The sequence below is a fragment of the Plectropomus leopardus genome, chromosome 2, assembly GCF_008729295.1.
Source record: "Plectropomus leopardus isolate mb chromosome 2, YSFRI_Pleo_2.0, whole genome shotgun sequence".
Taxonomy (NCBI): Eukaryota; Metazoa; Chordata; class Actinopteri; order Perciformes; family Serranidae; genus Plectropomus; species Plectropomus leopardus.
The window spans coordinates 40,252,294-40,276,938 of NC_056464.1; the positions used below are offsets into that span (position 1 = coordinate 40,252,294).

General features: G+C 39.1%; 1 protein-coding gene across 1 annotated transcript in view; it reads right to left on the bottom strand.

The window, feature by feature from the left end:
• LOC121961038 (poly(rC)-binding protein 4-like) overlaps window positions 1-19,353 on the bottom strand; it is a 147,394-nt gene extending 128,041 nt beyond the window's left edge. Inside the window, 1 exon segment of the mRNA XM_042510923.1 lies at window positions 19,226-19,353. The gene's annotated coding sequence lies outside the window, so the exon portion shown is untranslated.
• Window positions 19,354-24,645: the final 5,292 nt, after the last annotated feature.

Genomic DNA, 24,645 nt, shown 5'->3' on the forward strand with positions numbered 1-24,645 from the left:
CGTCAAGAGTTGAGTATGACTGTTTTAAAGGTCGTCTCATAAATCTGTACGGTTGAATTTGTGTCATTCAAAGGTAGCGTAATAAAGGACTGAATGACTTTAAAACAATTCAGCTGTTTTTAATGATGAAGACTGCTTTGTTTCCTTGGCACAAAAGTGGGAAAAATAACAACAAAAAGATCAATTTAAATCAAAACAAAAAAAGTATCAATATCAGCTATCGGCTCTGGGCTATCGTTAACCGTTAAACATCGGCCCAGAATTTCGCTATCGGTGAATCCCCAATAAAAAGGAATAAAAAGTGAGGCTCTGTTTCACTTTATCTAAACTACATGACATGTGAAGCATCTGAGCATCAACATTTTTGTCCACTTCTGTCAAAATGCAAATGACTACAAGAGAAAAATAAATACATCAGCAACACACTGCCTCTTTAAGGAAATAAACATTTTACTGTTCATAACTATTTTTTCCTCACATTATTATTAGTCTTTAATCAGTATTTGATGCCAAATAAATGTTCAACACTGGTGTGTCTTACCTCTGGAGTATTTATATTTTGGAGCATGGAAGACCTATAAATGTTGATATTTCTTCTTTCCGAGCCAAGATTTGTTGTCTGTTTCCACGGTAACTGTGCTCCAGGTGCAAAAAGGCATATGATCTATTTCGGAGCCGTGTACATCACCTACTGAGCGATGCTCTTGGCACCAGACAGGCAACGGGATTCTTCAGCGATTCTCGTCCATCACAAACAACGCCTACCTTTTCATTTGATCAAATTCAGTCCTCACAATCTGTTTAATTGTTGAATATTGGAACAACTGGACTGTTTCTGCTTTATTTCACTCTTTTTTTATACCTCTCCTCGTCTTTTCTCTTTTATTGATTGGACGAGACATGAGGGGAGAAGCAGGGCTCGTTCGGTTTAACTGTCGTGTCATTCTCTCGCTCATTTATGTCTCATAAGTAGGGATGGCTAACAAAACCTAGTATTAAACGTGCCCCAGTGGTGAATTATTAAAGAAAGGAGGATCAAAAAGCTCTGACGTTAATGGTTCTACTATCTGTACTGGAGATTTTAAGAAAACATATTTCTTGCTTATTTAGGTTGCATAACATTGTCTTTAACAGTTTTTATCTCACCACCACTGTTTTTAATTTGCAACAAGATTAAAACGTTCGTCTGTGCTCCATTTTTACTCTTCAATCCAGACGATAAGCAGTATCAACAAGAGTAAAACCATTAAAATCTTAACGATATCCATCCCTACTCATTACCTTGCAGTAATTACATGTTTTTCTTCCTTTTTTAAACTTTTGGCTGTGATCATGCATGTGTCCTAAATGTAGTCCAGATTGTGTATTTGAGTGTAATCAGTGAATTTGCAGCTCAGCTCCTACAATAAGTCTAAAATACACTGTGGAAACTAAATAGTTACATTCAGACTGTTCAGGTCCAAAAATGCTCCATTGAAACCCATTCAAACTGACATTTTTGATCCCACAGCCATCAGAGCAGAAAAACAGGACTTGTATTATTTCTGGGTGTCATTCTGGGCTTTTGACTGAATTTGTCATTTTGACTATTTTCCACCTGATGAGGTCATTTTGACCATATTTGGCATATGGAGGAAATACATGCTATTTCCACTAGGTGACCTGTCACAGTCAATGTAGCTGCTAACCACTGACATATCTTTGCATGCAATATACTGAAAATTCTTCTTTTTTTTACTTTTTACTCTAAAAACAGTGGCATCATGACAAAAACCTGGCATTTTAAAATTCTGAAACTTCATGAATATTTGATATTTATGATTAGGACTGATGTTGGTTGAAAAAATAAACTCAATGAAAGTAGAAAATCATATTAATGATTAACATTTTTTTTGTAGTTTTGAAAAGGGCATTGAGTTGTCAAAAAGACGAGAAAAGCGTCATACAAGTACAGTCCGTTTACCATTTTACCATTTTGTGCGCAGAGCAATATGAGTGTGCATAATATCAGGGCAGGATCTAAGGGGTTAATAACTTCCTAAAGCATATGAAAGTCTTGTAGCCAAGTTTAAATTTTTAGCAAAAGAGGTGTTTTGGGTGGACTTAGACTGTTAGAAGCATTTTACCCTCAGAGCAGCATTTTGTGATATTGAACATGTTCCATCATGTTTATTAGATAATAAGTACTGAGAAAAATAAACTCATAGCTTATGAGTTCGTACATCTAATACGCAGATGATCCATCTGTGTCTCTTTATTCGAATGATTTTTTTTTTACATATACAATCGATTTCTTCCAGTCGTCCTCCTCTCTGTCACGGCCCGACAGTCCAAACAGTCTGCAGGCAAGAAAATCTGAGGACAAAATTGTTGGGAGACGCCGGATTGATCGTCTCGGCGCAGTGAGGCCGTTCCACTAACAAACACATTTTGACATTATTGATGTTTTCTGGGGCTCAGTGACTTGCATTAACTTCAAAAGGCAAAAAACAACTGTCCCTTTCTGTCTCATCGCCGAGGCCGTTTGACCCAGATCCATTGGCTGTGTGAGCGTCTGAGTGGCTGCCTGGTCCTACATTAGATATGAGAAAGCCATGCTCGTGTTCAACTCGATTATGCGGATGAGGGGAGAGCGAGGCTGGCTTTATAGGCCAAGCAGCAGGGACTCGAGAACCTCAAGTAAACCGGAGTCCTGTTTGATGTTTGCTCACAGAGATAACACAAGTGTCGTTTCTTTACATTGAAATGTAAATCCACCTCGGCAAACAACTGTGATGGCTTATACTGCTCGCTCCTGCAACATGCCCACAGCCTGCCGGAGCTGACTTGTGTTTCCTTGAGAGCATTTGGAGTTTAAGTACTGTAAAATATGGTGAACGGTGATCGTGGTGCTTTGGAGGGAACAGAGAGCAGCTGTTAACATCGTCAGTAAAGTGGAGGCTCGTTTGAAGCTCACCAGCAAACCTGAACCAGAGAGCTTTTTCTGCAGTCAACACACCACAAAAAGCCGCTCGGTAAACAAAAGATGACATCTCCTCGCTTGTCCAAATGTGAACATGTGTTTTAGGCTGGTCTTTAAGAAAACAAAAGGGATTGCACACATGAATGGAAGGAAAATCGTGTTGCATTCCCGACAAAAAGGCAGCGCTAAAGAGGAGCAAACACAAATGGCCTCGACAAAAATCCCTCTTAACCCCCCGCTGCCTGACAGCCACGCAATCCTTCACATGGAAATTTCCCTTGTTTATGTCTCAACACACCATGATACATGAACAAAGATCATTTTAGCACAATTATATTATCACTGTTTGGAGGAGACAGGGACCGGTTTGTGTTATAGGGCAGACAGTGGGGGCCCGGGCTTAATTTGACACGCTACGCCCTCGCTCTCTGCAGAAAGAAATGCCCTTCTTGTTGCAGTGGAAGCTGCTTCATAACAAGACTCCATTTCACAAAGCGCCTCGAGAATCAGGCTGCAGAAGCGCGCGTCACAATCTGAGAAGTTGCTGATGTGTGCCGAAGTAGAGATATAAAGTACACTGTGGTGCTCTGTGATATAAAATGGTGCTGTGAAACGGAACAGAGGACCTCAAAGTGCTTCACATCTACAAGATAACACACTTGATTTCTACAGCGCTGTTTTCTCTCTTTTTTCTGTACACACACACACACACACACACACACACACACACACACACATACATACACACCTGACTACTTTCAGTATAGCAGCATATACACAACGAACACCATACACAGAGGACAGTGATGATGAAATATGTTTGCACAAAATTTTAATACAAGAAAAATGAATGATAAATAATCTTTCAAATTTGAAATGCACCATTTTATCCTTCAAACAACCTTTAAATCAGTGAAACTCAACTCACGCCTCGTGGGCCCCAAACATTTTCTAATTCACAATAGAAATAAAATGAATCACACTGGGAATAGTTTTTGTACTTTTAGTATCCATAAGGTGCCAGAGTGCACAAAACATCAAAATAGAGCTTGTTGATCCAAAAAAGAGTCACACATGGATGGATGTGTGGGAAACCCTGCTGCACTGAAGCTCTCTTCAGTAAATTGGGCAAAAGTAAACTATAACTTTCTCATGTTTTTAAATTGAATCTTGTAAAATGCTTAATAAATAATGTAAAACTTTATAAATACAGCTGTCTGAAGGAGAAATTTGTTTATGATTACACCACAATATAACACAGACATTAGAAAGGGAGTTATGATATATTATATACAATAAAAAGGCTTTTGAAGCAGTTGTTTTAGATGCTATTATTTTTATTATTTGTGCTCATGCAAAGTAGTTGAATGACTTTAAAACAGTTCAGTTCTTTTTTTAAATGAAGATTTAACAACAAAAAAACATTTCTATCTCCACAGAATTTCGCAATCGGTGCATCCCTTATTAAAATTTCCCCCATGTCTGGCTGATTGGCTTTGTGTGAGCGGTGAGGAGCAGCAGCAGCCACAGAGGAGCTTTTATTGAAGTCAGATTGTCAGTTTGATCTGACTTCTTATTCCAGGATAGTGATCAAGCTGCATTTAGATACAAGGAGAAGTTCATTTTTGGCTTCCTTTGACTGCTGCGATCAATGCTCAGTCTTTGGCTTCTGACCACAAGCAGTCGATGAGCGAGTTCTCGGAGTGAGTCTCTTAAACTGAGTTCAAAACTTTCCTTGAGACCTTTTCCCTTCGGCTCCTGTCTGTATATACCAGCACAACTCAAAATAATTACAAATATCCAACTGAAACATTTTCAGCTTGAGCTGATTGTCATGAATATGAATCTTTACGAGGTTATTCCTCTTATTTCAACCTTTTCCCTTCTTCAGGTTAGTTTCATGCAGACACAGTTTTACTTGTAAAAGAAGTTAAGTTATTCATTTAAATGTTTTTCATGTTTGTGCAAACATCAACTCTGCAAGGTGAAGTTCAGAGTTTATTTTCAAATTTGTCTGCTTTAAGAGGAAAGTTTCTCTGAGCTCTCCTTAAATCTCACTTAAACAAAATATACAATCCTGCAGGATTTGGGTTAATGAAATATTATTTTATTTAAATTACAGGAGGACGAGTGAGTTTGTTAAAGAGTAGGTAATTAAGGCTGTAATGTAAATGAGTTGGGGGTGAAAAATGACCAATGCATGCACTCTGGATGGGATTAAAATCACTGACCAGAGCAGATAATGTTAAAATCAACTCCACAAGAGGAATAAATTCCATCCAGTTGTAGTCTGTTTTAAAACATATCTTTGGTGGATCTTTAAAGAAAATCCATTTTTTGCATTTTGAAACCAGTCTGACAACCAAAAAACACAAACTTTCCAGTTTCACTGAAGTTTTCACATTTTATGCAACTGAACTTACTTCTAGCCTATAAGAGCTGCATATTTCCAGTAAGAGTTTGTGAAAAGTGTATCTCATTATGAACCAAATCACAGCACAGACAGCACAAGAAAGTGCTGGCATTGTACATTTCTGCAAAACCATGAAAATGTTACATTTGTAATTTTTTTGCGCATTATATAAAGCTTCTTATGTGATATAGTTCTGAGCTATGTATATCTGAGCTGACTGTTATCGTAAAGTGGAGGGGATTAACATAAAGCTTTAATGAATCTGTCACATCATAATGTATAAATGTAACATATTCATTGTATTCATCGAACACCATGTAATAGCTTAGGTTGCTATGACTATGTCGTGTGTAGAGAAGCACTTATCAACATCGGGAAAAGTCATGTAGGCTTGGACTGAATGCAGCAGACTGCAAGAGGATCCCCACCAATGACATACGCCGAGCGGCCAGTCAGACCAGAGGGGAGAAACAAAACCGAAAGTGCCGGACAAAGAGAGGGAGCAGAGCCGGCATCAGGGCGAGGTTGACCCGACTGACCGAGAGCTGTTCCTCTACCAAGCCTTCTTCTGGCTAATGTCCGGTCGCGGGAGAATAAAGTGGATAAGATGCGATTAAGACTCACTCTGCAACGAATCAGAGACTGCTCTGCACTGGATGGGCGGACCTTGTTCAGAGCCGACAGGACACAAGAATCTGATGCGAATTCAAAAAATGCACTGTAGGAACTGAATGATGCCGTTTGCAGCAATAAGCAACCGGATGGATTTTTCACAGCAGCTGCTGATTTTAATCAACTCATCCAATAACTATGTTTAAAAAATGACCAATAAATCTACCTTGTACCTTGCAGAAACGTACAATGCCCACGTTTATTCTGGCGACTGTGTTTGTGATCGTTACACCCCTGCAGCTCCAGTATCCATGCAGACTCCGGGAACTGGATTACATCTCAAACGTCACTCGTCATAACCTCTCCTCCTGCTCCTCTGAGTCTCTCCTCCAGCTCTCACCACGGTGAGTTATTAACCTCCAACCTTCACTATCTGATGGCTCACCGCCGCCTTTACTCTCACACTCATCCCCTCCTCTACATCTTATCTCTCGTCCACTCGTCTCCCCCACTTACACACACTCTAATACAAGACATGGCTGCTCTCTCTCTCTCTCTGTCTCTTCCTTCCCCCCTCCGTCTCCTCTCTCTGGTTTCCTCCGGAGACTTTAAGTGCATTAGGATAAGAGGCTCTCTACCCCTCCACTCTTGGCCTTCCTTCAGGCTCTGCAGCTCACAGGTCCGGCTTCCTCACTTACACACTCAAACACACATCAGAGGACGGCACTTTCACAGCAGCACAACCTCTGAGTGTATTTTTATGAAGCCGGCTTTTGTGCACAGCAGAATGATATCGAGTCTTCACATCCATTAGACCACATATCCAGTCAATACCATCAAAAGTTTCTTTGTCAGGGCCGAGGCAGGTGGTTTACTCACAACAACTCAGAACCAATACGACTCCATATGAAAGGGGGCAGCAAAATATCGACACAAGCTTTTGCGGAAATTTGGCTCTTCAAAAGCTTCTATTACAGCTGAAAAAGGAGGAAAAAGGGGAAATTGAAAGAGACGATGACGTGTTTGTCAACTTTGAGCCAGAGGACGGGATTTCACAAAAACATGTTCAGAGTAAACAAAAAGCAATAAAGCAGAAAAGGCAGCGGGGATGCTTTTCCACGAGGCAACGTCACAAACACAACAGCCAATCATGACATATTTAAGACGAACCGCAGACAGTCATGAGCACAAACCAGGATTATTTCTGCTGCTGGTTTTTACAAATGAAACAAGTTGTTCTTAGGCTTCTCAGTTTCATGAGGATTTCCTGTTAAAGAACTGACGCTTACTTGATTATTCTCAGGAATGCAGTAGGCAACGAGCCTACTGCAGAACATCCAGAACAATTTACTGAAATGATCACAACAACTAGTCAAATAATCGATCAGTCACAGACAATTGATTTCAGCTATTTTGACTAGGTTACAACAGTATGAGATTTTCATGGTACATTAACCAACTATTATTATTATTATTATTAGTATTATTATTATTATTATCAGGCAGAATCACCCATAAAGTAATAAAACAATATAGTTATTTTTGGTTGATTTTTAATTTTTTATAATTGAAAGTTGAAGTGCTATTTTTTTTTTCATGGAAATATGCAGAAAAAGTCTCACTTTTGAAAATAACTAAAATTAAGTTGAGATTCTCATTTTCAGCTTCTCCACTGTGAGAATTTGCAACTTTCTTTTTGTTTTGTTTTGTTTTTTTTAGATTTTTTTTGTATGTATAAAACAGCTTGTTTTGCGGCCTCTAAAAAGGAAATGTTTAGTTGTCTATTTTTTAGATTTAAGCGTATTTATTACAAGCTGCTAGTGTGAGACAGCGAGCCTGCTGGTGAGGAGCCTGAGCAATTTACTAAAATGATCAAAACAATTGGTCAAACAATCGATCAGTCAATACACAGACATGGATTTTTATGAACATATTTTGAAAAATACCCCACAAAAAAAGGATTATTCAAAACCTTTTCCGCAACATTCATTAAATTCCAAAGCATTTCCAGGCCACATTCATAACTTTTCCAGGAATTTCATGACCATGGGAACCATGCACTGGTGTGAAAGCTGTCAGTTGAACTTAAGTGTGGACTGAACAACCAAACTGAGAACACCTTAAAAGGAGGGTCTCAGGCCGCTGATTGGACTCTGCATTAGTCACCAAAATTTAATTTCACTATGTGGGTCCTCATGACGCATCTAAACAAAATGAATCAAACAAAAATATGGTGTGAACAGAAACCTGATCAGAACCAAACACAGTGTCTCATTGTATTCACGTGGTCTGGACCACATGAACCAAACCACAGGTGTGACGGCGGGAAGTTCCCCTGATAATTATCAGCTGAATTTTGAGTGAACAGATGGTAGCAAAAGTACAGCTTTTGAACAACATGTTTACAGCCTCCTCCTCACCTAATTACATCAAAACTTTCTTACTTTTCTTTTAGGAGACTTAAGGACGAGTACGAGAGAGTGTTACCCACTATCAACATCCACAGCAGACAGGAAACAGATCACAGGGAGTGAATGATACACAGTGTTTGCATCGCTTTCTTCAGAAACTCAGGAAAAAAATGTTTCAATATCAGTACACAAATATACTCTATAACCCACAAAGTGACAAAACAAGTTGTGCACTGTTTGTGTTTGTCTGTACAGTAAAAAGAAAGAAAGAGAGAGACGAGTTACCGAAACAATAAGCTGTTTCACGTTACGCTGCCTCCCTGCAGCTGCAGCAGTAAATTATGTCATCTCACAGTTAATGACTGTAGCAAAGCTCCATAGGATCCAAACAACAGAAACGCCTCTTAATCTGCTGATATTTGTGTTTAACCTACGACAGACGTGCACTGTCCTGTTTTTGTGGTTTGTTTTTTGCCCTCATAGTTCACTGACACAGTGTCATGTGACCATGGTGTGTTGGAGTGTAATAGACATATGATTTATAATTATTTATTAAACTTTCCAGCATTATATAAAAATGAAAAGCTCCATCTGAAACAAACTTCAGGTAAATTTAAGCACATTGTGCTGATAATAGTCCAACCTCTCCTGACTGCAGGACTCTGACTTCAACTTCTGTGAATCATCTGTGAAATTTCTTTGTCAACTTTTGAGTCGGCCTACTTCTCCTATAGCTGCCAACAGCCTGCCAACATTTCCAGTTAGAGAAAGGCTGAAAATAAGCTCATGTGCTTGTGGCCCCGGGCCCCCAAAAAATTACATCTGCCCCTGGTAATAATAATGAGAGCTCAGCGCTTACACTTTACACTTTATTACAACTTGGCCACGGGTCCAGATAGGACGATGTTTTGGTCCGGATTCGAACCGCGGTCCGCCAGTTGGTGATGCCTGGCTTACAGGTAGATGTGATGAATCAGTGGTATGGGCGCTATTATTAGCCACCTCCGTGCGTATTGGCCGCGCATAATGACAGGTGTTTTATTGGAAAACCTCGCAGGAGTGAGACAGTTTGTAGAGCTGCCCCAGTCGGAGAGGGCTGTTGGACATGTCCGTGCTGTCGCACATATCCGTGTTGGAGCGGACTATCACAGATTTACCCATGCTGGAGCAGCATGTTTGACATGTCCACACTGGAGCGGGCTGTTGGACATGTCCACGCTGGAGCGGTCTGTTGGACATGTCCACGCTGGAGCGGGCTGTTGGACATGTCCACGCTGGAGTGGACATTTGGAGATGTCAGCGCGCATCATGTTGTTATCATAATTCAGCTTACATTTAAGCCATTATTTTCCTGTTCAGGATCTTTTTATTTTATCTTGAACTGTGCAGTAATTTGAAAAGTCTGTTTAAATGTGAGAGCTGTTAATTTATCATCAATAATCGGTCTGATGATCTATGATGATAATTGTGGTATCACCTTAAAGATGGTTTACAGAAGGGGTATTCAACTAATTATTATCTGATTTATAAAGTAAGGTGCAAAGTCAGGGAGACAGCAAGTCACGTTAAAACTCATGTTTTAAGCGTTAAAACCTCCAGTCTGATCTTGAGCACACATGTTGTTTGTTCACATGATGTAGCAGAGGTGCATATTTATTGGATTTAATGTGGACAGCAAGCTGTGGTGTAACATGAAGCTATGTGATAGTTGGACGCTCGTTTTCTGTTGGGACACGGTGTCATTATGTCCAGTTACACAGCGTGACCTGCCGAGCCATCCCCCCAACCATCAATATCCCCTGTGACTCATCTTTAATCATCCGTCATCCGCCACACACACTCACATCCTCCCAAGTTCCATTAATTAACAAATTGCCTGACAACAAGCTGACTGGCTGTCTGATAAATAATCAGCGACCTGAGAAAGTGGGGCTGCGCACAGTTTGGACTTGATTTGGATTAATCCGCAGCCAGCTCCATCTCACAGGAGGACGACTTGTGAAACTCCTTGAAGAGAGCGGCTGTTCAAAGCTGCGTGTTCAGACCAAAACAGCTTGATCAATCATCAAGAGAGGCCCGAAAAATGAGGGAATCAGAGAGAGGAGAGGAGTGAGAGGGAAGGTAAAAAAAACAGAGATTCAACACGAGACAGAAAACAGTTATGAAACCATGTAAGAGACAGAGGAAGACAGAAAACAGAAAGAGAGAGAGACAGAGAGGGAGAAATCCTCTCACTAATTAATAGGTGTCTGCATTTCAATTAACGCTGACCTCAATTTCTGTGAGGAAGAGAGAAAACAAGAGCAAGACCGTGAAGATGATAAAAAAAGGGAGAGCTTATGTAAGAGGGCATTTCATGGAAAATATTTTGTTTTTTTCCCGTAGCTCTGCTGATGTGAACAATGCCTCCATTCTTCAGCAGACATTCGCTTCAGGTCTGGATGCCACCGTCCTCTGCGGCGTGTTGAGTCAAAGCTACAGTGCGTTATTTTAAAGCTTCTGTGTTTCAATGTGTAACAGTGAGTTTCACCACACTTTGTAACAGAGCTCTCCTGTTGTGCCATGTACTGTTATACAAACTGTTGCACAATAGATATAGCAAATTTGTCTATTTTATTAACCTATTTTAGTATGTTTTTTATCTTATCTTTTATTGTTTTCGTTTATTCTGCCCCGGCCATGTTTAATGCTATTATTAATACAATTGTTTATTTTCTACACTGTTAATATTCTTCGAGCTGCATTTACTCTCATTGGTATGGGTTGTTGGTGTTATTTTTGTTTTGTAATGGTTTCTCTCTTTTGTCTGGCCTTAGTTCAGCAGCTTTTATGATTATGTCACCTCCGCGAGAAAGTCCTCTCGCCTCTGCTTTGCCTGTTTGTCAAAGCACTCTGTAAACTCTGTTCAAATAAAGTTATTATGATCCTGGTAATGTTAGCTGAGCGAGTGGGGAATCAGTGTCTCTGCTCTTTTACTGTTTGAAACCTGAGCAAATTGGTTTGATTTCTTGCAAGACTATGGGGAGAAGGCAATGAGTAACCCAATACATGGTCCAAAATAGGCAACAAATTAGTGAAAAGCTCAAAACAACCTAAAAATTTAAATAAAAAGTAACAAGAAATGAACCCTAAAAAGTTGAAAAAAAAGATTTTTTTCTGTAACATAATTTTAAACATATAATTTTTTTTATTTCCCCTTTAAAAAATAAATAAATAAATTCTCTTTTTCACATTACCTTTAACTCATTTCTTGTCATTTGTGGAGCATTTCTCGCCAAATTGCTCACTGCCTTTTCCGAACTCAAGACAGAACTCAACCTTCAATACACACACACACACACACACACACACACACACACACACACACACACACACACACACCTCTGCTGCATGTGATCGCTCTTATTATGCTACCTTCTCTGTTTTCCAACTATGTGAATGAAAGTGAATACAAGAGAAAAGACAGTGGCCTCGGCTTTGAACGAAGAGTGTGTACCTGTACATGAGTACACGCACGCACGCACGCACACACACACACACACACACACACACACACACACACACTCTCACTGTGAGTTCAGAGAAAAAACTGCAGAGAAAGTTATTAAAGTCAGCAGCAACACAAGATTTTGAAACCGCAGGAGAGTTTGTAGATATGAAGTGTTATAGAAAGATGGGCCGCTAGATTGAATAAAAGATGAAATACTCGGACGGCAAAGTAAAATGTCAAGCACCCAAACACGGAGCATTGTTATCCAAGGGAGGTTTGTGTTGTTAAAAAACGGATCGATTCGTTTGGTTTTAAAGGCGTTACATTCCCCCGGCAGATTCTGGAGCTCTGCACCATCTGAAAGTTGAATTTCAAGCTATTTCTTTAAGTGGAGATAAGATTTTTTTTAAAAATACAGAAAGCTTTTCCTCCAGGATCCCCTGTGGTGCCACCAGGCTCATTAAAAATGCCAGCTCAACATCTAAGTTTGTCTCAAGTGTTTCTGGGAGTTTCTGGTACACTCTGCAGATTACAACAGTTCTCCCGACTGGAGACCAACACTGATGCTGAAAATAAATGTTTTAAAGCTTCATCCAAAAGAGTAAAGTGACACAGAGATGGCGCTACGAAGTCCCCTCTTCATTCTGTCTTTGCAAATAATCAAACAACAGCTGCTTTCTGGAAACAAAAGTGGCGTAATGTTTAACGGTGTCGCCTCTAGAGTGACCTAAAACCTCGGCATCAGCAGCGCTTCATACGCAGCAACAATGACATCACATAACAATCATTTAACATGTCTGTAATATGGCGGCTGATCTTGTCCAGAAGATAAGGAGCTCCTGGACCTCAATGTTTTCACAATTTGCCGACGTTTATGCTTTAAGTTAGCTGCTAACTGCCATCTGCTATTTTTAAATGGCTTAGCGCTTGGCGGATGTTAATTTCAGACCCTGCTGGTGTGTAAGGTTTAGTCCGGCCCTAGGGGATTTTTTTCTTAGTCGATGTGAGGGTCTAAGGACAAAGGGATGTCGTACGCTGTAAAACCCTCTGAGTGTGATAATGTGATAATGGGCTTTATAATAAAACTGGCTCGACTTGAAACTGACTTGTGGCCTTCGAATAAATTTTAACACTCTGGACATCACGCCCAAAAAATAAGATATTTGTTTTATTTTTGCAAGATGTTAAAAGGTCATATTTGTCTTAATTCGATGCATTTTAAACACCATTTTAACTTAATTTTTATTAATATTACCTCAGTGGGTTTTATTTTCCATCTTATGTTGTGAATTGTGTGCATTCTATTTTTTACCTTTATTTTTATCTCACTTTCACCAGTATTTACTATATTTACCAGGGTTTTATCCATGTGAAGATGTAGTCTATCTATTCTGTTCTGATCTTATTTTATTTTTACTTGTGGGTGAAGCACTTGGTGTATGTCATTTCTTTGTTGTAAAGCACGTTGGGCTGCATTTCTTGTGAGAGAGGTGCTATACAAATTCAGATTATTTATATAGATAGATAGATAGATAGATAGATAGATAGATATACATACATATACATATATATGTATAGAGGGGCTTTTCTGCCTTTTCTCTTGTTAATCCAAATTTTATACTGTTAATTCTCAATAAAAATATCATCCACAATCATCCAGAAGTATTGAATCCACAATTCCTCTGTGAAATCGTGAACTATCAGCTCCCTGAAATCCCTCATTAGTTGCTGCTCCCACGTATAAGGGGCTCATCTTTCCATCATGGCTTCATAACACGCCTACGTGGCCTTGGATTGGAAATAATGACGGCTAGTGCGGTGGCTGCAATAGAAATAAAGCTGCTAATGTTTTGAACATCCATCGCCATGGTTACTAGCATGTTATCACCAGAGGAGGAGACAGAGAACATCACTCAGTGGAAACACAGTCATCTCACCATTGTGTTTTATCCATATTTCTAAAATATCACCTAAGTTTTGTGCAAATCTGTAATGGGAACCGGCCTATAGTTGCCATTATTACAAATCCATGTCCCAGTTGTCTCAGAGCTTTTCTCTCCATCTGAAAACAAAACTGGGTTCAATCCGAGAAATCACTGAAAATTTCAAAGCTTCAGTCTTCAATCTCCTGGGTCATCTCTTTCATGGACACCAGCGTGTGTCTCTCCCTGACATTTTACACTCATACAAGCAGCAGACTTTAATTTCATTTGGGTAAATTCTCATGTAGCACATACAAAACAGCCAATTTGTTTAACATCCAAGAAGTCACAATGTCTGCCTCGGGCCGCCACTGCACGCATGTGAGGCTATGATTAATATCAAAGTCTTTGATGAAACACATAAACACACGAGTTTAAAAGAGGAGCCGATTGGTCACACACACACTGAGGCAAACATATAATATAATCATCCATCTGTGATTAGACACACACGTACACAATCAGGCGTGCTGCGTGTCCCAGCTGCAGGGCTGAGAGCACGCTATCATCTCTCAACTCCAAAGTGTTGATGAAAACAGCACCGTAGCATTAATCCCAAAACGGTGCATGTGTGCGCAGCATTGTTGTGCGAGACTGTAATCACTGAGTAAATAAATAAAACTGTATGTGTGTGTTTCGGTGCATGTGCAGCCTTTGGTATATGTGTGTGTTTCGAACAAGCCGTGCATGCACTCCGTCCTTATCACTACAACCACTGGTGCATTCCTCGATGCTAACAACAACAGGCCATAGGCGCTGGGCTCTTTTTTCTGCTCCCGCTCTCTCGCTGCGCCGCTGTTTGTCTGTCCTATAAATAGGCCATTACTTTGAAATGTAAGTATGCTTCCTAAAATCCCCACCCCTCTCACTCCAAGCACCCTCGTTCAAACACACACACACACACACACACACACGAGTAGGCCTTCCTGTGCACACAATCAGCCCACCAACCCAACAACAGAGCCCAGATTAAACTCTCCTTTTTAAAGCTCATCTCGGTGAGAATGGCGGGGGGGGCATCAGCGGCCTGTCTGATGTGGCTGGTTGATACGCAGCTTGTGATGTTTGGGTGATTGATGCAGTGCATACAGTGCGCTGAGAGCAAACCCTTGTTTTGACTTAAGTGTACCAAACAGCTTAATAAAGTGACCCCCGGAGACCTGGATCAACGTCACTTTTCCTGATGATGCTTTTCATAAGTATTTAAAGCTTCTGGAAACAGAGGTGGAAATCACTGGTTTCATTATGATATAATAATTTTAGAGGTACTTTGGACCTGTGATCAATATGAAGCGAACTTATCTGATAATTTAATTTCAGTTACAGAGGAAGCTGACACCACTTTGTCTTGCTTTTGGCCAGAAAAGATAAAAACATTTTCATAAATTGTGAATACTAAATTTGGTTCATTCTGTTTAAAAATGCTTTCTGGAGAAAAAAAGTTTTCATTTTAACTTAAACCATGACCTTTATCCTGAAACTTCAGGACTATCTGACTTAAAGACAAATTTCTCAACATCCTCAAAACGACAAGAAAACAACAAGATCTTTTTACAAAAGTATAAAAATCAGCTCAGTGATAACTGTCAATGTTTATAGACAAAATAACTGTCTTTTCTAAGTCATGTTTCCCCCACATATACTACATGCTAACATTTGTAGCATTAGCCTATGGCATTTTACATTGCATAAATTAGCTTAGAGGCTAGTGGCCTTTGCTCTACTCCTAACTGAACCAGTTTACATTTATTATTTATGCTTTCTCGGACTCACCGCTGGTTTAAGTCCCTGCATCTCCCGACAGAACAGCACAGATGAATTTCAGTCTGCATGCTTGTTTTCTAGTGAAACGTTGTTGAAACAGAGCAGCTAATGTTTCTGTTAGAAGTTAGCAGAGTAAGATGCCCGGCACTACGTCAGGTTTCCTGCGTACAGCTTTTGTTTACATCTGTCTGTTAACCCCGAGTTTCTCCAAAAACAAAACATTTTCACATTGACGATTTATTCCCAGGTAAATAACATTTTCATCATTGTCTTTATCTCAGCTGCTCGCCATCACCTGCCTGACGCTGTGCGACGGTGACACAGAATTTCAAAATAAAGGCACATCTGTAAGAGGATAATATGGATTGATGTTTTCACTTTGCATGGATGACACATGATCATTGCTCGTATAATTGATATAGTCATTTGAAAATTTAAATCGTAATCGTTTTTAACAGTAAAAGTTCCTCCCATGTTGACACTTTCTTTGCACTTCTTAATTAATTGATTTCATGTGTGATCATTAATCAGAAAAATGCCAAAAGTCAGCCCCAATATTCGGTCAGGCTGATAATCTGTCGACCCTTAGTACAAAAAATAAAAATGTACAAACATGTGCCTTGTGCTGTATTACAATGTGCAAAAGTAGTATGTAAAGTTTAGAAATATAAATAAATATGTACATTATGTTACAATGCACAATACAATATATACAAAAGTAGAAATAAAAAAATATATATGTACAATGTGCTTACATGTTAGATACATTCAAAAGTTTGCTAGTAAGAGCGGTGAAATAAAGTGTTATAAATCAGTCATTAAAAAGCTAAATGTTGTGTCTGCTAAAAACTTACTGGTTTGCGGCAAAAAAAAATCCTTTTAATGGACCCTGAAGTCTTAAAATGTTTCCACTCATTACCATTAATTAAGTCTAAACTGTAAACTTCTGAAATTGTTAAAACACAAGCTCTACACAATCAGCTGTAACATCTGAGCACCGGCAGCTGAGGTTCATTGTCTTATTTGATGCACCACAGCAGAGCTGATCTGACAACTTTTTAGGCCGTTTCGGGGGCATCAGTGAAGGCATGACGGAGGACGGTGGATTGTTACGGCATCACTTGACATCCCTGACTAATCCAGCAGAAAGGTTTCACAGTGAAGATCATGCAGCTGGAGGACGGATCTCCTCGTTGGACGCTTGTCTCATATTCTGTAAATCTCAAGACCATAACTGTGAGCACGAGGTCGCTGCACCGCTGGAGCTCACAGTTAAAGTGCTTGAGGAGAGTTTCGGTCACAAGTTCAACATAAAGCATTTGTAAATTCAAACAATTAACTGTTTATTTTGTTGTCAGTGAGGAAACAGCTGCACACTATGGACGTGATGATACATCGATCTATCGATACTAATTCCACAATGAAAAATCCAACAATATCAATTTTAAGTGAAAACATTAAAACATGTCATCTTTAAGAAAGTTTGAAATTTAAATCTCAAATCTGTTTTACAAGCACACATCCCTCTTAAAAATTAGACGGCACAAATGGCCGAGCATCAGGAGGATGATGGTCAGCAGCCAAAAATGAGAAGGGGGGGGGAGTTTCCGATTACAAGTGAAAGCGATAACTAATATTTGAAACCGATATGCATTTAAAATAAAAATGAAATTTTTTCTGTCAATATTTGCAATTTGGAATATAACAAACTAATATAATGCTTTCAGCAAATGTTAAATCAAAACAAAAACTTCAAACATCATATACATCAAGTTCCCAGCAACTTGTTTATGAGGTCAAGTAAAAGTAAAAATTTGAATCAAAATGATTAAATGAAAATATCTCCCTGAGGTTTTATAAAGTAAAAGCTCCTGCCATGCTGAAACTTTCTTTGCATGTTTTAGTTAATAAATTTTATCAGCGATCAGTTAAATAAAACACTGATACAGATAAAAAGCAAAATGCCAAATACTGGCTCCAATAATCAGCCAGGCCGATAATCTGTCGCCCCCCTCTACTTATGTAAATATTGTGTTGTGCATTGTAACCTAATGCACATTTTTTAAATATTTCTAAATGTAATATACTCGTTTTGCACATTGTAACATAGCATTTCACATATGTTTGTATATTCTGATATTTTTACACAGCTGACACACTCAGCACATGACACATATTTTACATTTTACATATTTTACATACTGGTGTTCAATTGAAGCACATACTTTTGTTTTATATTTGTACTTATTTCTGATTTTCATAGTGTTATTTCCACTTTCTACAACTATACATCAGAGCGACTGTAACAAATCACATTAAACCCCGGGATAAGTAAAGTAAAGGACTGATTCTGATTCTAGTCTAAACTTCAAATTGATTCAATTTTGATTAGATTTCCTGTGACAACCCTGTTAGTTGCAGCCCTGGTGTTTCACTGTCTGATAATTTTACATCCTCAAGCCTCTTAAAATGAAATTTAAAAAAATCTGAGCTTTTTGCACAGATTTAAAGGTGCAGATGCTTTTTTCACTGGTTTTGATCATTTTACAGCTCCAGCGCCTCGGCTGAGTGTGATGCAGGCGAGCGTAGGAAGTATGTTTCTTTACATTAAAGCCTGGCAGGCAGGTTATGAACCATTAAACAACATCGTTGGCCCTCTCAGATTTCTCCTACAGGGACTGAGACATTTGCATCATATCACAGGATTACCCTGCCTCTTTTTTTGCATAGGATTATCTTCAGCTGAGTATTATAGCCCTCCAGTGAGAACAGGAGGCATCAGACCTTACCAATTACACAGCCACACTTTCCCATAAAGACACCAACACCCTCCTCCCTGCACACACACACACACACACACACACACACACACACACACACACACACACACTATAGTTTGAGTGTCTTCTGCCTCCAAACTAGGCTGCTGATGTAACGAGTGAACATCTGTGAGCCTGGGGGAGGACTCAGCCATATGCCACCCAAATTTTAGGAGCTGCTGAGAGATTGGGGGGGGTGCTGTGGGTGGTGGAAGTGGTTATCAGAGAGGGGTCCTCCAGGGGCCCCACCTCAAGCGGACTCGAGTTACTCCAGTGAGAGGAATTAGGAAGAGTGGGGGGGGGTGTCATTGTGCATAATTTAATTTTCAGTTATAATAAAAAACGTGAGTGGGAGAGCTCAGACTGACTGCGGAGGTTTTATTCGTCGCTCCTGCAGCCCCGCAGAGCGCAGCGGTGCCCGGGACCACACCGGAGCGTTACTGCGCGTCTCCGGGAGGACACACCGGGTCCGTGTCAAACCGACACCCGTAATCACGATGCCTGTGAACGGCGCGCGTCTTTAACCACAAGCGTTATGATGATCCGCCAAACATGAGTCTCTAAATAGCTGCATCCGCATTCTCAGGGTTTTTTTTTTGGGAAGTTGAGGATCCGTCAGAGATCGCCTCAATCACACACGAGCTCCCGCTAATAACACACTTCACAATACAAGTGTGTTTAACTCTCCTAACGTGCACATGGTTGCACACACACACACTCATATTCCGAGCGCAAAAACATGTGATAGAAAGCGAGCGGAGATCGGTCTTACCGTGAGGAAGAGGAGGAAGAAACGATGCAGAGTGAAGAAATTATAAATCCTTAGTTGGTGCCCGCATTGTCGGACGGAGAGGAAGAAGAGGAGGAGGAGGAGGAGCAGGCTGCTACTGTGAGGGAATAATCCGACTGTCAGTGACAATAAACCGGAGGAGCAGAGGAGGAGGAAGAGGAGGAGGTGGAGGAAGGAGGAGGAGGTGGAGGGGGGGGGGGTGATACCCCGTCCAATTAGAAACAGCGGGATTGATTGTCAGAGGAAATAAGGCAGTCAGTGTTCAGAGCAGCTCCAGTCTGTCAGGATGGGACAGCGCGGCTCTGGAGACTGGTTTCACTGGTTTATGTTTGAATATAATCGATTTTTAATAAACGCTGTGATTAAAGCACAGCCGGCTGATATTCAGACTCACAGCAGACACACAGTTTGCAGATTTCCTGGACTGTATAGCTCGGTGTGATATGCAGAGCTGAGATTATGCTGCACATTTCCATAATGAAAGCTGAAGCCTCCATCTCTCCTCACCTGCTGCCATCTAGAGTGAGGACGGAGTAATTAATGTCACTCTTATCTTTTTATTAGTTCAAGCCATGATGCAGTGGCTCCCCGTGATTATAAAATATATTAGTCTTATCCTGATGAAGACACTTCAGTCACACACTACTTTCAGTGTTTCAGAAACTAAATTTCCAGAGAAAATGTTGGCACTTTATGTTTCTCTAAACCACAGACACAAATTACACTGCGGCAAAGTGCTTCTACACAATCTGCTTTTTCACTTACAGCCATCAAACACTGAAATAAGCTTCCAACTGAGCTAAAAACAGGCACAGACCATGAGACTTCCTCCCATGGTATCGAAAAGTGGACACTGAGTAACCACACACGTCAACACTAATTTCACCATGATCCAGATTTTTTTTAGTTGTAGCAAACCTAATGGATGTGTTGGTATGTTGATGTGTTTGTATCTGTTGTAATGTATATTTTTATGGTGTATGATAATTGATATTATCATGAGGTATTTGTTCTGTTTGCACCTGCCCAGGGACTGCAGGGTTAAATTAGTTAAATCTGGTATTAATCAACTTTTCTCATTTTGAGATTAATGGTTTTTTTATGCATGGTCCTTGCTTAATAAAGACATTGGGGGATGTATGTAATGTCCTTTTTTCCTAACTACAGTAAAACACTGCAAATCTTGATGCTTTTTGGAGCCAGTGTTATTGCTGTGGACCTCAAATCCACTGCAGAATACAACTAGTAGTTCTGACCAAGCAATCTGATTGGTCAATAACCCATGACACATTATAAACACCGACAAAAACTGTCATAAACAGCAAAACCAACTAAAAACTAAAAACTCCTCAGTCCAGATCTAGACATCCGTCATCACATGAACGCAGCATAAATGTGTGCAAATTGCCTGCAACAGTTCGTCATACTCTTTAAGTGCAGCTGCAGTAATAAGTAAAAAGATTCAGAACACATGATGTGCTTTGAAAAATATGATTTGAGTGTTGTTGGGTCTTTCTTTCCAAAATTAACCTAACCGATCTCAGTCTGAAAATAGGGAAAATAGAGATTTGTTTCGTTTCCAAGTGGTTATACACTTAGAAAAAGTTTACTTCAGCAACTTCAGTGAAAAGTAACCCGTTACTTCCATGATACTGCAGGCAAACTGCAGTCTAAACTCTGATTATACACAAAGTACTTCTGACCAAGCAATCTGATTGGTCAATAAGACATTTAGGATGTGTTTAAATCTGCATGACAGCAAACCTTCCTCATCACCTAAATATTACTCCACCACCTCTGAATCACTGTTCTTACAAAAATCCCACAATTGAGGAAAAGGAGCATTTCAGGGCAGAATCATAATGTATTGATAACATGATGTCAAAAAAACTCCACAGTATCAGTGAATTACAGCTCAAATTATGAAAAGTAACAGTCAGACTGTATTTTAATGACAAAGAACATAATAGTCACTAAAAGCTTTTTAATTTTGAGAGCTAACTGCCCCAAACATGAATACATTTTGATTATGAATTTTTAAGTTAGTAATATAATCGCAATATTACACTTGAAGGCATGCTTTAACATCATAAATGGGTTTGAAGCTCCCCCTCTCGTGTAATATTACTGAATTTAAATACATGTAAGGACACCAGCTCCTCGAGTTTCAAGTCATTCTGCAACAAATTGCAGGCTGAGGGCGCAGAATACCCAAAAGCCCTTTTTCCAATTTCTGCCTGAGCATGAAGAGTTCATGAGAACGTACTTTTCTGCGTAGTAAAGTAGTAGTAAAGTAGTAAGGCATAGCAGTTTAAGAGTCTACAGGTCACCAGAGCAGGTCGTCCTACCTGAGATGCACAGTAAACTGTATCGACCATATGGAGACACTGAGCAGAGGCGTGCACATACAACAGAAAAAAAAACTGCAGCAACAACATGATTTTTTACATTAAAAGAAGAAACAACTTTTTCCAAAAACAACAACCCAGTTTTAGCCTCAGCTGTTCCACCAGGTACAACACGAGGTTTAAAACTGAGGGAGTCATCAATCACAACACTCAGGTATCTGTACGAGTTAAAAACCTCTGTCTCTTTCCCATCCACGCTGACCACCAGCGGTACACTTTGTGACCTCGTCTTTGAGCTGGAAAACAACATAAGCTCGGTCTCATCTGCATTTAGATCAAGTTTCAGCTCATGCAGCGGATTTTGAACAACCACCAAAGCAATCTACAAGTATTCAACAGCCAGTGCAAGAAAACAAACAAGACAATGAAAAACTAAAAATAAAAATTAAAACTCAGTCACATGCCAGCCACTCCCCAGCTCTGATAAATAAAGAACAGTCCCTTACATTGAGCACTGTGCTCTGGTTCATGTGATTTTCTTTGTTGGTCATATTTATTCTATGGAGTAAAAAATGCCCCCTCATAATAGTAACAGTCCTCTCAGTCACTTCTGGCCTGACATATGTAGTTTGCTAAAAAATAAAAAGTATTAATAATAAAACTTAATTAAACACATGAAAGAAATTGTCTAAATAATGACAACTTAAATCATCATAAATGCAAAGATCTTGTGGATGAAATACATAAAAAATGAGAAGATTACTATTGCAATTACAGCAAAAACATATATATTTGAAGAAAGATGGGATAATGGATTAAATATATAACACAAATAAAGTTTATTTTTTCTTCTCCATCTGTCTCTCCTCCTGTAACTCATAATAATGTCCGATGTGGATAAATACATCGTACAAGTTATCCTGCAACCAAACATTTCTGTTCATTAACCTATGAATTTTGAATGATTTATGAACTCTCCTGTATGCCTGAATGATTAATTGTTATGCACATTTATTTATTTATTTTTGTATTTGTTATTATATTTAGATATCTAGATAGATAGATAGAGGTATGTTGTCTTTGTTAACCCTTATTTGAATATTGAAGGATTTATGAGTTCTCCTGAATGGTTTGTTATTATGCTTATTTATTTATTCATTCATTCACGTACTTATTATTTTTAAGGTTTTTTTCTAGATTAAATAGGCTATAAATAAATAATAAAATAAAAATAAATAATAAATAATAATCATAATAATAATAATAATTAATTAATAAATAAATAAAGAGAGTCTTTGTTAACTTTTCTTTTTTTTATTGGTTGATTTATCGTTTTTTGGGGGGATAGTATTGCTGGTTTGTACGTATTTGTGTATTTAATGCTAATTAAAAGAATATAAAAATAAAAAAAACTTAATAGATAAATGATGGGGGCCTACCTGCCGGGGCCTCCGCTCTCTGCTGGCCGCCTCGGGGTCACTGTCGGGCGGCTGCGTGTTCTCCTCCGCCTCGGTGTCGGTTCAGACTCCGGTAGTCCGGCGGTAGCAGATGTCTGTAGCCGGGCCGTGTCTCTCTCTCTGTCTCGGTGTCCCGATGGTGTCCATGTCCTCTCGGTGCAGCCGGTCCGGTCCCGGTCCAGATGGGAAAAAGTGACCGCTGCTCGGTAACGGTTAACGGTTAGCTACAGCGTTAGCTAGCAGCGTTAGCACCGTTATCACCGAGCTCTTCGCCGGAGAAACGCGTTTCCAAAAACAGCCGGTGTGTTTTCGACGTAAAATGTTTGAATCCCTCGCAGCTCCACCGTTGTTATCCATGTTTGTTTGTTTGTTTGTTTGTTGTTTACCGTCCCCTGTTCATCCGTTTTCAAACTTTCGCTGACTTCCGCTGTCCGCGCATGACGCATTCCCACGGTCACCTGACGCGACGTCATCAGAGTAAACCAATCAGAACGCTTCTGTCAAATTGATTTTATTCGATTTATTTCGAAAATAGAAACTAAAAAAAAAAGATTATTCAAACAAAACAACAAAAAAGAAGTAATATTTACAGATAATAAAAATAAAAAATTAAAAGAAAAAATTAAATTGGTGATGACTTTGTTAACATTTTCAAAAAAGAGTGAGAAGAAACTAAATGATCAGAAATTAATCCCCTTCTTCTCCAAAAAGTCACTGAATTTAATAAACCAGCTTCCTTATTCATTTATACTCTAATTAATTAAACATATATGCACACACCCACATACCCCAAAATCAAATATCTACAATTTTACATATTAATTGCAGAAAAAAAGGAATATAAAGTAGGCAAAAATAAATAAATAAAGTGACCAAGTAAACAAACAGTAACCCCTGTAAAGACCTGTTGATGGTCAATGGTCATTGATTCATTATTATTATTATTATTATTATTTTTATTATTCATTATTATTATTATTATTATTATTATTATTATTATTATTATTATATTATTATTATTATTATTATATCTTTATTTATTTATTAAGTGTAAACTTTGTGTGTGTGTGTGTGTGTGTGTGTGTGTGTGTGTGTGTATAAAAAATAAAATGTAGGCAAAATTGTGCATAAAAGCCAAGATAAAGAGAAATCTTAATAAAACAGTTTCATGTTTTTTGGGGGGTTTTTAAAAGTGTTTTCCCAACACTGCTCATCGCAGACGGGCTAACTTTGATTGTTGACGCAAAAACATGAATGTCCGTCACCTGTTTAATTTGTCCACTCTGGGCTACTGTAGAAACATGGCAGTGCAACGTAGTGATCTCTGTAGACAAGGACCTGCTCCCTATGTAGATATAAACGACTCATTGTAACATAATTAAAACACAATATTAATTTTCAGGTGATTATACACTAAAGAAAATATTATATTATGTGACGTGACGTGACGTGACGTGACTATTATGTATGTATGTGTGTATTCACAGTATATATATATATATATATATATATATATATATATATATAGATGTTGTATGTATGTATTATGACTGGACACAGGGTAGCTGCATCAGCAGAGAAGGTGTCAGGGTCGGCG